The sequence below is a fragment of the Choloepus didactylus genome, chromosome 6 (assembly GCF_015220235.1).
Source record: "Choloepus didactylus isolate mChoDid1 chromosome 6, mChoDid1.pri, whole genome shotgun sequence".
In the NCBI taxonomy this organism is placed as follows: Eukaryota; Metazoa; Chordata; class Mammalia; order Pilosa; family Megalonychidae; genus Choloepus; species Choloepus didactylus.
The window spans coordinates 79029105-79041785 of NC_051312.1; the positions used below are offsets into that span (position 1 = coordinate 79029105).

The window sequence follows — 12681 nt, forward strand, 5'->3', positions numbered from 1 at the left end:
AAAATACACACTAAATTTGGAGTAGAAATATTAATTTCAGTTGCAGTAGAAATCAAACATGAAAAATTGGGGCCAGGATTGCTTTATGAGAAACTCTCAGAAAAATAGGATACTATTAAAGTTGATTGTTCTAATCATGATAATTCTTTTCCAGTTTTATAAGGTTTCTCCAGAATCCAAATCATGGGAAACCCAGAAATTTCCTTTCTAAATTTATTAATATCCATTAGGTATTTTAATATGTTGACTTTTCAAATTCAGGCTTAAATATTCTAAATGCTCTAAATTTCTATTTAGTGTCACAGATTCATTTTTAAGCTAAGATTTCATCTTTGCAATATCAAAAAGCTTCTTCACTCGTATTTTAGAAAAGCATTCAAAACATGGTAGTTTCAACCATAAGGAAGATGTTTCTTCCAGGACCAAAAATGCAATCCTGAGTTGTCAGTGTTATAAGTACACTGACAAATTTGTTTACAAATTTGTTTACAACATTATACATTCCAAAGAACTTTTTTATACATTATTTACCAAAACATAAAATCAAAATAACTAAGTACATATAGCACAACCAATTATAATATCAAGAAGAATAACCTGAAAGATAATGTTTTAAAACAAGGTCTGGAAATTTTGGACTTATTATTACTTTCTTTCTTATCCAATTTCTCTAGAAGGGAACATTGAATTATACTCTTTTTTTTAAACAATGGATTAAATTTGTGATCTATACTATGCTACATTGGTTTATGCTTAGATCATCAGCCGGGCATTTGGCAATATATGGGACTTGAAACTGAAATGTAACCCTAAAGTATTTTCCAAATGATTAAAAAAAAAAAAAGGATAAAAAAAAGAGGAGAATATAGAATATTTATTTTGATTGAGTAAATATCTCTTATTTGCAAAATACCTTTATCAGATCAGATACAAATTATGCCAGTAGATCTTCTGTTCAAATTTCAGGAGTTCCTTATGCTTCCTTTAGTTTCTTTACTTGATTCTGTTGTATAGACAAAATGGTTAAAATACAATAGAGCTAGGGACACATGCTTAGATAGAAAATACACTGTCTTTTTCTCCACAAGACAGTCTTGTTCTCTGTGTCTATAAGTCTATATTAAGACATGGAATTGACATTGTCCAGAATTGTCAAGATAGGCTTAAATTAATAATGAAGTTGCAAAAGTGAGTAACTATTTAAAGCACAAAAAAGTATAGGCTGAGCAGATAGGTAGACATCATTGGTAGGAGTAAATAATCACAATCTCTTAGGAAAATTCTTAACTTCATGTTTCCTTGACATGAAGACTGCTGGCCTGAGCCTGGAGGAAAATGAGTGTTCCAAAGGGAAAATTTCAGTAAATCAGAGACATTCAATTGATATTGATATCAAGCTAATTTCCAGAGAATGAGTAAAAATAAGTAGATATCCATCTCCATTGATGAATATATAAATATGCAGATGTATGTATGGATGAATGTATGTGCATATGTATACATTCCTTATCTGTCACAGCCTGAGGGGGTTTTGCCAGTCAAAAGACCAAAGAAGAGGCCAAGCATTTTCTGAAATATGAACTTTATTTGGGGCTTACTCACAGAGATGCAGAAATCAGCGTAAGTCAAACAGCTTTTTTCTCATTGGGTGGGTACCACTTTTGCAGGGAAGTTGGCCATGTGCTTGAAATAGGAGAGCAAACCAATTACAAGGGTTTAAGACAAAGACATTCCTAAGGGTGGGAGAACATGCTGTGACATGGGGGTGGGTCAGGAAGAAAATTATAGGATGGGGCTTTGTAGATAACCACAAGAGTGATAACACTTGGGGGCAAGGAAGCAGGTAGACTAGATTAACATTCTTGCTCTTTCATGAGACCAAGAATTTCTCACCTCCTGCTTACTTCCTGTTTAAAGTTACTGGCTTACAAAGGTGATAGGTTAAACATCAGCTGCCTAGGTCAAGCAGACTGCTGTGTGCCAAGGTCCACAGGCCTGTTTTTTCAGGCCAGGGGCTGCCACAATCCACTCCTGCACAACAGTTTGCATTGACCATAGGACAGACTTTGCATCCAAGATTCACAACAACAATACGATGAACAACTTAGTATTAATATACTGGTACAGAGAGATAATAAACTTAACAACTGGTGCTATGGCCAAGTTAATGATTTCCACCATTTAGACAAGAGGATCATTAGATAAATGATCACTACTTTGTATGTGATTTTGCATATGATCAGGAGTATGGGTTACAGCAGAAGCCCACCATTGAAATGTATTTCCTACAGTGCTATGGGTGAAAAGAAAGATGTTTATGGGGTACAATAAGGGGTAAATCTTGTTGCTCTAACAATACACAAGCTACATTCCCACCCATAGCAACAGTGTTCCAGGCAAAGAAGCACTGTGTGGGAGTTTGAGATACCACACATTTTCCCCCTGGGGTTGTATAGGCTTTCAGGGGTTAGATCTAAAGTTAACCTGGGCATAATGAGAGTCAACAAAGGAATACATATAGTTCCCCTGGGCATTGGGGGCAGGGCTGGGATTAACAATATACACCACTTTAGGCATTTTTTTTGAATAAATTGCAGCCAAATATTTAAATTTTGGGCAACTCCAACTTCCCATGGGATTAGGATGCCCAGCCGAGGCTGCATAGGCCAGGACCAGCGCCAATCGACCTTATTCTCCCCAATTTCTAGTGTTTGAGGCACAAACAAGAGCAGATTATTATCACTTCCTCACTGTGGCTTGAGTGCAGCTGTCCCCTTATTTGAATTTGTAAGGCTTACCATTTCCACAGAAGCAGGAGCAGCAACTCTGGGTCTGGAGTTAATGCCAACCAGAGCTCGATAAAGTCATTAAGTCCATTGTTGTACAGAGTTTTTATCATCCTTTAAGTGTTCCTTTAAAAGACCATTCATTCTTTCAATTAACCCTGCTGCTGTGGGGTTATAGGGCAAGTGAAATGTTCAAAGGACTTCATGTTCTGTAGCCCAGGCCTGGGTTAATTGCCCAGTGAAGTGGTCCTCCTATTGCTGTCTACATGTGTGGGGACCCTGAAAAAGGCACTTAAATTTTCTAAACTACATATGGTAGCTTGTTGCTTGGCTTTCCCTACTGGGAAAGCTAATAAAAGTCCAGTAGTTGTGTCTATGGCTGTAAAAGCATACCTTGCACCTTCAGTTAGAGGAAGCAGCCCAATGTAGTCCACTTGTCACCAGGATACAGGAATTTGGTCCCGGCTGATGTGTCCAAGTTGGTTTGGAAGCATTCTGGGCCCTCACAGTGAAGAGAAAGGACAGGCATCTACTACCTCTTTTAGTTCCTGCTGACTAATGGGCAATTGGAACTGCTGTGCCAATTTCCACAGGGTCAGGTATCCTTGGTGCCCAGTTTTCCAATGTAGCCACTCAGCTGCCTCATGTGTTGGCACCAAGCTGCAGATTTTCATTAGGGCATCTGCTTGAATGTTGCTGGGCAAGGAATTAGTGTTATGGGCTGATACATGGTAAACAGTTAACTCACGCTTTTGGCAGGGTAAGTCCTTCCCCCATAAGGAGTAACCTACCACTGTCCATTGTTCTTGCTTCCATGTAGCCATCCATACCATCAGGCCTTGGTAAATAGTCCAGTTTTCTGTACAACTAGTTAAAGCATCTCCTGGCTCATGGACAATCACCATCCATACCTCCTGTAACTCAGCCTATTGGCTGCTTTGCAGAGTTCTCATTTCCCACCAGATGGTGTCAGTGCTCAGCTGGGCAGCCACTGCTGTCCAATTAGCCAGTTGTCCATTTGCGGACCCATCTGTATACCAAGCAGAGTCAGGAATATTTCCCTGTCTGTCAACGGTGGGCATCTAAGGAGGAGCTACCTCAGGAAGTCTGGTAGTAGCAGGATAAACCATTCTATATAGGAGACTGGTCCCAGGATTTCAAGCATTTCTGTACTTAAAGGGCTGTTGTTTAAAACACTGCATTGTAGGAGATAAGCTTTCCACTTTGTTAATGTGTTCAACTGAACACTCCCAGAATGTGGCTTGCTTATGGTGTCATGGATCCACCCCTGTATAGGTATGGCTGTTCAAAAAGTCACTGGATATTTTTGAGTTGGCCCTTCTACTTGTAATAGGGCATTATAATCAGCACACAATTGCTTTTCTAAAGGACTATATTGAAGCTCTGCTCCTTTCCATAATTGTGACCAAAATTGGATAGGTACATGTTTATCCTGTTGCCTTTGCCACAAACCCCACCCATAGCCAATGTTGGTACTGGCCACATACAATTTCTAAGGCATATCAGGGTCCATCCCCCTTAAAGCTTGTGCTTGTGCCACAGCATGCTTTGACCTCTCAAAAGCAGCCTTTTGGGGAATGTTCCACTCCCACGATTTTCCCCTAAAAAACTGACAGATACAAAAGTTTAAGAATTTGCACTGGGTGAGATATAAAAGACCTCCAATAACCCAATAGCCCTAAATAAACCATTAATTGTTTGGGGGCACATGGAGTATGGTAATTCTGTACTTTATCAATAACAGCAGAAGGAATAGTTCTTGTCTTACCCATCCAGACAACACCCCAAAATTTGATAGAACACCCAGGTCCTTGCATTTTTTCTCAATTTTTCACCCAGCCTCTACTCTCAAGGTGGTTCACCACTGTTTTAGCAGCCTCTTCTAGCTCTGAATGAGAATTGCTAGTTAGCATTATATCATCAATTTAGTGGAACATAGTGACAGCATCAGGAGACATCCATTTTATTAAATCTCTAGCCACTAGGATGTGGCAAATAGTGGAGCTGTGTATATACTCTTGTGGCAACACTGTGAAAGTCTACTATTGTCCTTCCCATGTGAAGGTGAACACAGGTTGACTGGAAGAATCTAGAGGAATGTTAAAGAAGGCATTAACGAGATCTAACACAAAATGAAACAGGCCCAATTTTGTGCTAATACCCTGGAGCAATGTGGCGATGTTTGGCATCACTGCAAACCAAAGGAGGGGTTACCTTATTTAGCTCCCTATAATCAATAGTCATTCTCCAAGAGCCATCAAACTTCTTTACTGGACAGACTGGACTGTTGAAGGGGCTATAGGTGGGAATAATAATACCCACCCTTTCTAACTCCTTTATGATAGCTATAATTTCCTAGTGCCCTCCAGGTAACTTGTACTAGTGAATGGCAACTGTGTGCCTAAGAGGAGGCAACTTTACTGGTGACCATTTAGCATGTCCTCTCAGGACTGCTTTTACAACTTGACACCAGAGGCAGAATTCCCCTATAGTGGTTTTCATGGTGACATTCTGCAGAATATCAATCCCCAGTATATATTCCAGAATAGGGGATATATATACTGTGTAATTTTGGGGAGGTAGCGGGCAAATTTGCATTAAAACCTGTTTTTAAGTTGCTTTAATCCCTTGGCCCCCATAACTTGCAATAGTTAGTGTGGGGCCTCCACTTTGTGGTTTCCTCCCATATATTAGGGTATATTCCGCTCCTGTGTCCACTAGGGCTAAAACTCTATGTTCATTAGTTGGAGACCAAAAAATAGTTAATTCGATGTGTGGCTCCAATCCCCAGTGCCACCACAAATTGCTATCATTTGGGGATCTTGGCCCCACCCCTAATCCAGGGGAAATGATGCCTCCCAAACTTCCTCTGCTGTTGGAGCAGAAGGTTCTTTTCATGTACCATGCATCTAATAGCCTAATGCAGCTTTTTTTTCTGAGGGTTCAATTTCCTGCTTAATAAACCTCTGTTCTTTGGACAGTTTACTCCATTTTTATTAGCACAGCATTCAGTTGTCCATCAGTTTCCTTTATTTCTGTTCTGGCTGCTATGAGATCTGCCCACATTTGCTTACATGACACCCTTTTTGACTTGTCATGCCCGCTGGGGACTCACCCATTGCTCTAACCCTGACCTTGGTTTTCTGCAGATGGTCTGCTTTTCCCAACTCCACAATCTCTTGGGCAGCTTCCAAAGAGGCTTTCCTATTAGGGGCTTAAGAAGGGGCATTAAAGTTCCATACCATTGATTAGGGGCCATGTGCAGGATTGCTCCACACAAACCTCAAGTGAAAGTGACATCATCTGGTACCACAGTTTCATTAGCAAAAATCAAATGTTTCATGCCTAATCCCCAAAGTATATCCTGAAGCTCCTCTATGCTATTCCAGTGTGGTGGGGTGTGGGGTAAGTCCCCTTCCTGTGACCACACAATTTTACCTTGTTTGACTAGCCACTGAAAAAGCAAATAAGTCTCAATGTTAGTTCCAAGCAAGTACAATTGCTGGTGTAGGGAGTTGTGAATGGAAATGGTAGCTAATTTACTCATTTCCCACCGAGTTAGCAGAGTGCTGCCTGTACCATCATCCTATAGCCATAGCAACCAGTTTGCTAGTGGCTCTCTAGGTTTTTGCTGATATTAATTCCCAGTATACCTTAACTCCACTGGGGAGAATTCTCGTGATGTGGCAAGCACCTTTGGCTCATCAGGTGCCCATTCTACCTCATCCTTCCCTCCTTCAGTAGAGTCTACCAGCCATTCTGATTTGGTTTTGCACCAGACCAGAGGATGGGTGAGCTTATTCTCCTCTTCCACTTCCCATTCTGACTGTTACTCTTCCTCTGAAGAGAAATACACAGGGTACCAAACCTTAGCATCCCAGTCAGGTGAGGTTAGAATGTGTCTGACATGCATATTGTGCAGCTTGTGCCCTTTCACTTTAGCATAACAGCAAGCAAGCTGGCCAAATTTTCATCTACTCACTTGAACCTTTCATTCAAAGCATCCCTCAACTCGGCTTGCAGCAGCTTCATATCCTTTTCCAGTTTTAGTTCATCCTCCCGGTGGTGTACAGCCACCCTTGCCTCTAAAGCTTCCTCAGTAGTGGTACATACAGCCTCTGACAAGAGCCAGCCCACAAAAGCCACAGTCTGGCACCTGCTTCTCTTTCTGAATTCTCAAGGCTCCTGCAGCCTGCTGCAGGATAGCTATTAGTCCCATTGGGGAGGTGCGCACACCTCCGTATTCCCTCAGTGGACCCCATGTATCAAGGAGAGTAGCTACTCCTTCCCACATCAAAGCCCCAGGCCACTCCAGTATCCCCCTGGGGTCTCTGCCTTCTCCAGATTCATGCCTGCAGAATTGGGGGCCCCTTTGGTCTCCTGGCTGGCTTGCGAATTGTCACAGCCCAAGCGGTGTTTGCCAGTCAAAAGAGACCAAAGAAGATGCCAAGCATTTTCTGAAACATGAGCTTTATTTGGGGCTTACTCGCAGGTAGGCAAAAATCAGCAGAAATCAAATGGCTTTTTTCTCACTGGGTGGGTACCACTTTCTCAGGGAAGTTGGCTGTGCATTTCAAAGAGGAAAGCAAGCCAATTATAAGGGTTTAAGACAAAGACATTCCTAAGGTTGTGAGAGCATCCTGTGGCATGGGGATGGGGCAGGAAGGAAAAATTTATAGGATGCAGCTTTGTAGGTAACCACAAGACTGATAACACTTGGGGGCCAGGAAGCAGATAGACTAGATTAACATTGTTGCTCTTTCATGAGACCAAGAGTTTCTCACCTCCTGCTTACTTCCTGTTTAAAGTTACAATTTACCCTTTGTCTCTTTACTGGCTTACAAAGATAATAGGTTAAACATTAGCTGCCTAGGTCATGCACACTGCTGTGTGCCAAGGTCTGCAGGACTGTTTTGTTCAGGCCAGGGGTTGCCACAATCTGTATGTGTGTAGATCAATAAATAGTTGCCAGAAACAAGATATTTTAATATAAACTAATGATTTCATTGCCACAGGACCCTGTTCCTTTCCCAATGAGGTTTTTCAAATTCTGAGGCACCCAAGTTAAATACACTTAAATTGTATGATTTTTTCACACAATCATTCATTAAATTATTTTTTATTAATATGTTTATTTGTTACTCTGTTTAAATGACATTTATTAATGTGAGTCCTTTTAATTTGTCAGTACAAGCATATTCCCAGGTAGATGCTTTTAATAGAATTGGAATCATACAAAAAATCATTATTCAAATATTGTTGTTTATGTAATTAAAAATATGCAATTAGCACAGTCACATATATTAAGTGTTCTTCAAAGGAGGATTTTTAAGACTGCATAACAGTTCATTAAAGGAATAGATAGACTTTATTTTCTTTAATTCTATCCTTTGATATCTAGATTTATTTTTTATTTATTAAAAATATTACAATATACTTATTCATGAATCATATACAGCACCTAGATATTATTTCCTCAAAACAAATTCTTAGCAATATAAGAGTTCCCATTCTACCACACCAAGACAGGTTTATTTTTAGAAAGTTTATGTCAATTTTATTGGAAAAATTGACATATATATATATAATTATCATTGCATTTGAATATACAGTTTCTTATAACTAAAGATGTTGAATTTTTATTTTTTTACTTCTTGTTTTATTGCACTAAGTTCTGAAATTTTTAATTTATTTCTTCTTTATAGATGCTTTTGAGGTTTCCTTTTTGATCAATACAATTTCTTTAAGATTTAAATTCAAAATGTTTGTTTTAGAAGCACTAGATAAGAAAAGATATTCTCTTTTTGGGAAATAGAATACAATTTATTTTTCTTTCATTTTCAAGTTTTATCTATCTTTCAGCATTTTGCATTAGGCAACTCTCCAAAGCTATTAGGTATTGCTTTTGAAATTGTGCATTCTTCTAATCTTGAAATTAAGAATTTCTCTTTTAGGAATGGTGCTGTTCAGCCATTAGAAGTATTTCAGACTAACAAATTACTCCTGAGTACTGTTTGATAACATTCCATATACTTAGTCCATAGATAGATGATGAAATACAGTTTATTTAAGGAGTTTTCAGTCCAATGAAACTTGAATTCAAATTTCACTTCTTCTACTCATTATCACTGGTTCTTGGGCAACCACTTACACTCTATGACCCTCCAAGCCCTTATTTGAAAAATTAACATAATATCTTTCTCAACTAAGTGTTCTGAGAATTTTTAAAGGTATATAATGATATAGCATCAAGCACAGGACCAAACAACCAATTTTGGCACTCCAATTAAGGTTACTGTTCCTTTAAAATATTCCTAAAATGTTTCATATGTACCTAATTATTAACATTTATGTAAAATGTGTTATGTATTTCTTTTTATTTCTATTTCCTTCTCCCCTTCCCACTATTACTGGTTTACAAACAAACCTCAATTCCTTCCTTCTTGTGTTTTAATGATTTTTTTTTACATTTAATTCAATAAATTTTATTTTGCTGGGGAAATCAGGACACACTCAGAGACCATCCCCCTCACCTTTCTTTGTGTGCTGATGTTTCAACATTGTTTCCATTCTTCAGGAAGAAAGAGAGAGAGAAGTCAGGTCTAATGGAATGACCTGACCTTACTTTGAACCCAAAGACAGGAACAAGCTGCCCAGCTGCTTATCACAGCAGAACTCAGCACAAAAGTTACTTGATACATTCTTTTTGCTCAAGGCATGCCCCCTCCCCCTGAGGTATAAAAGCCCTCTCTTGAGCAATGTCAGCATCTCTCCTCTCCAAGGCAAAGTTAGGTGTGGAGCTGCCATCCACAGACCTTGATGTAAGGAGTTGGCCTCACTGAAACACTGGCCACGGTGGGATCTCTTCCTTGCTCTTTTGGACCCTCAGTTGTGTAAGAAAGTTGTCATTTGCTGAAAGTTTCTATTGTGCCTGAGTCTGTGTTCCCATGATCCACCATATAGCAACTCATTCCTCATAATTTTTTCTAATTCCTTTGCTTCTTTAATATAATAATAATATATTTTCCTCTAATTTTGCTGTACTGGATCCCAGAAAAATCCCCCATGAATTTATAGTGTGACAACTGTAAAGTATTCTGCTGTATTATACAAATAGAAGACCTCGGAACATTGCTAGTTGCATAGACTAAAGACAGTTGTTTGCTAAATGGTACTGAAGAAAATCCTAACCCAAGTGGCGATACTTAGTCCAAATGTTTCTGACCAAAGAAAATTATACAGCAATATTTATAGGCTAAATTTCTAAGAGATGGTTGATATCAATCCTGTACATATGTACATGTCAAATGCATAGTTCAAGAGTTTATAAAATAATATCATGCATTATTACCTCTGACAATATCATGTACAAGAGAAATCTCCCCAAATACTTGTGAGAGCATTTCAAGTGGGAGCAGTCTTATATACAAAAACAATCCAGTTTCTCTGCTATTGTAAGTATATAATTTAAGGAAATTTAAGATTACTGAAGAAAACAATCCTAGCCCATTGAAGATTGATAGAAAGTGTCAACTGTGGAATTTTCAATGTTTCCTTTTTAAAAAGCAGTCAGAATATGTAGGCTCTGTACAAAGGAAAATATAAAATACTAGATGATCATATTTGATCTCATTACATAATTTAGAATGAAATTATGTCATTGGCTATTTTCTACTTTATTCAATTCTTTGACAGCATTAATTTGTGAACTAAAGTTTATATTTAATTCAGCTGCATTTATGACAGAAGATCTCATCTTCAAAACATGGCACCAACTTTCCTTAAGTGTAACAGCACTCTATTTTTAGCAGCAATTATATATTTTAAAGGTTAACAATTTGTGGAACAAAATGCTCTACCCTAGTTTATACTCACCAGTAAAATTTTTACAAAAGACCTAAGTCTACATTTAGAATGTTCTTTCACTTTCCCCCATCCTACATGTTAAAAGTTTTCTTCCCATCTCATTTCTGACCAGGTGGGGAATGTGCAGGAGTTTCAGACAAGGTACCTGTGTGTTTAAATGGGATTCTTGATTTTAAGTGAGTATAAAGGCAAGTATAAGACAAAATGATTCTTAGTTCTGGGTATGTTATAGTGCCACAAAATTAGGTGTATGATAAATAGTACCTATTGACAATGTATAAAAGAAGAGGCATCTAAGGTCCCCTGACAATGTACGCCTGTAACAGCTGGACAAGAGAGCCATTTCACTCAACTGTGACAGTCATTGCTGCCTGGGCATTTAAGGTTAGACTCCAATCTTGTGGCCATTAGCAAACAGGGAAGTTTAACTAAAGCAATGTCACTACATTTAAAAACAAAATGTGCTTTAAAAACAAGTTATCTTGAGAAATATGGTTCCTAGGGTATTCCTGTATAGAAAGAGATGGATAAAGGGAGCTGGCCACTGAGCATGCTAAATCAAATTCCACGAATATAGTTTTCATAAGATGTATTTACTACATGCATTTTGCTAACAATACCTCCCTGAAAATCACCAACTCTGTAGTTATACTTTGTGTTAAACTAATGTAGAGTTATAGGGGAAATAACTGTGTCAGGTAGCTATTGACATAATATCCATTATGAAAATTAAGAAAAACCAGTTGATGGATTCCTTAAAAGAGCAAATTAAATCCTTTGTCAAAATAGTTACTGCACAGCACAGAAATAGCTCAAATCTGGAATTGGAGTGGATGTACAATTTCTTCAATACCAAGAAGTATCATTTTAACCAATTCTTGTCACAGAAGGATTTGTTGAGTACATTAATGCTGTGGAATGAGAAAACAGTTTAGGGGAAAATATACCCACAAGTAAGCTAAACTGACAAAATAAATCAGACTGAGTTAAATGGCCAAAAATCTGAAAAAAAAAGCCTTGAAAAAAAGTGACAAGCAAAAAATAACATGGGATGGGAGTGGGGGCCACAGTTAAGGCATCTGAAAAATTCCTCATGGCTTTGACTTATTAAAATAGTTTTACACTTTAAAAAAAAAAGATTTGAAAGCATCTGAAATACATGCAAATTGTTTGAAAAACCTGTATGGCAAATTCAGACAGTGTGCAAGTGTCATTCAGATGTTTGTTTGCCAAGGAAAATAAAGAAGCCTCTCTCTCCAACAGCTGGCATATGGTGGTAGAATTCATTCCAATTCTTTCTATCTTATACTACATAGCAACCCAGGGGTCCGTGCAGCAGTTACTAACAGGGCATTATAATCTGGAAGGGAAGGAACTGTGAAATTTCCATTGGTTGGGGAATGACCCAGCTTCATTTTTTCCAGATACTCTGTGTGTACAGGTTTATAACACTGGAGAACCTTGATTGCATCTTCTACTTTGCACCATTCTCTCTTACTTCCCATATGAGCAGAATTTTCCCAATCTTCTAATAGTTCAGTGACTGTAAGAGCATAAACATATGTTCTGTGCTTTCAGTCTTGGTTCTCAAATATGTCCAGGAGTCTGCCTAATTTACCTTTGACTCCAGCCTCTTCATAAACCTCCCTCATGGCAGTGCAGCTGGGCTCTCATGGAGGTCTTAACAAAATTATTACTGCCTCACCCTGACAGAGAAATAGGTTTGATTTTTGCCCCTTGCTGCCCCCTCTGGGTTAAGAAAATGTTTTTCTGGTGAGAGAAGCTGGTGATATAAAAAAAAAAAACTTTCAAGTTCCAATCCAGGAAATTCTACCCTCTATTCCTATTTACAATCTACTTGTAAACTGGACATTTTTTAAAAAAAGTTTCTCTCTTCTTGTAATACCATAACATATGCAGTCCAAAAACTAATAAAACACATTTGACATTGTCGACATTCTTCCTAGGAATTTCTGTGCTCAAATACAAATGTTCATTGACTACATTT

General features: G+C 38.3%; 1 pseudogene; it reads right to left on the reverse strand.

Annotated features, from left to right (window-relative positions):
- Positions 1-11971: 11971 nt before the first annotated feature.
- Positions 11972-12325, reverse strand: LOC119538027 (annotated as a pseudogene).
- Between the last annotated feature and the right edge of the window lie 356 nt (positions 12326-12681).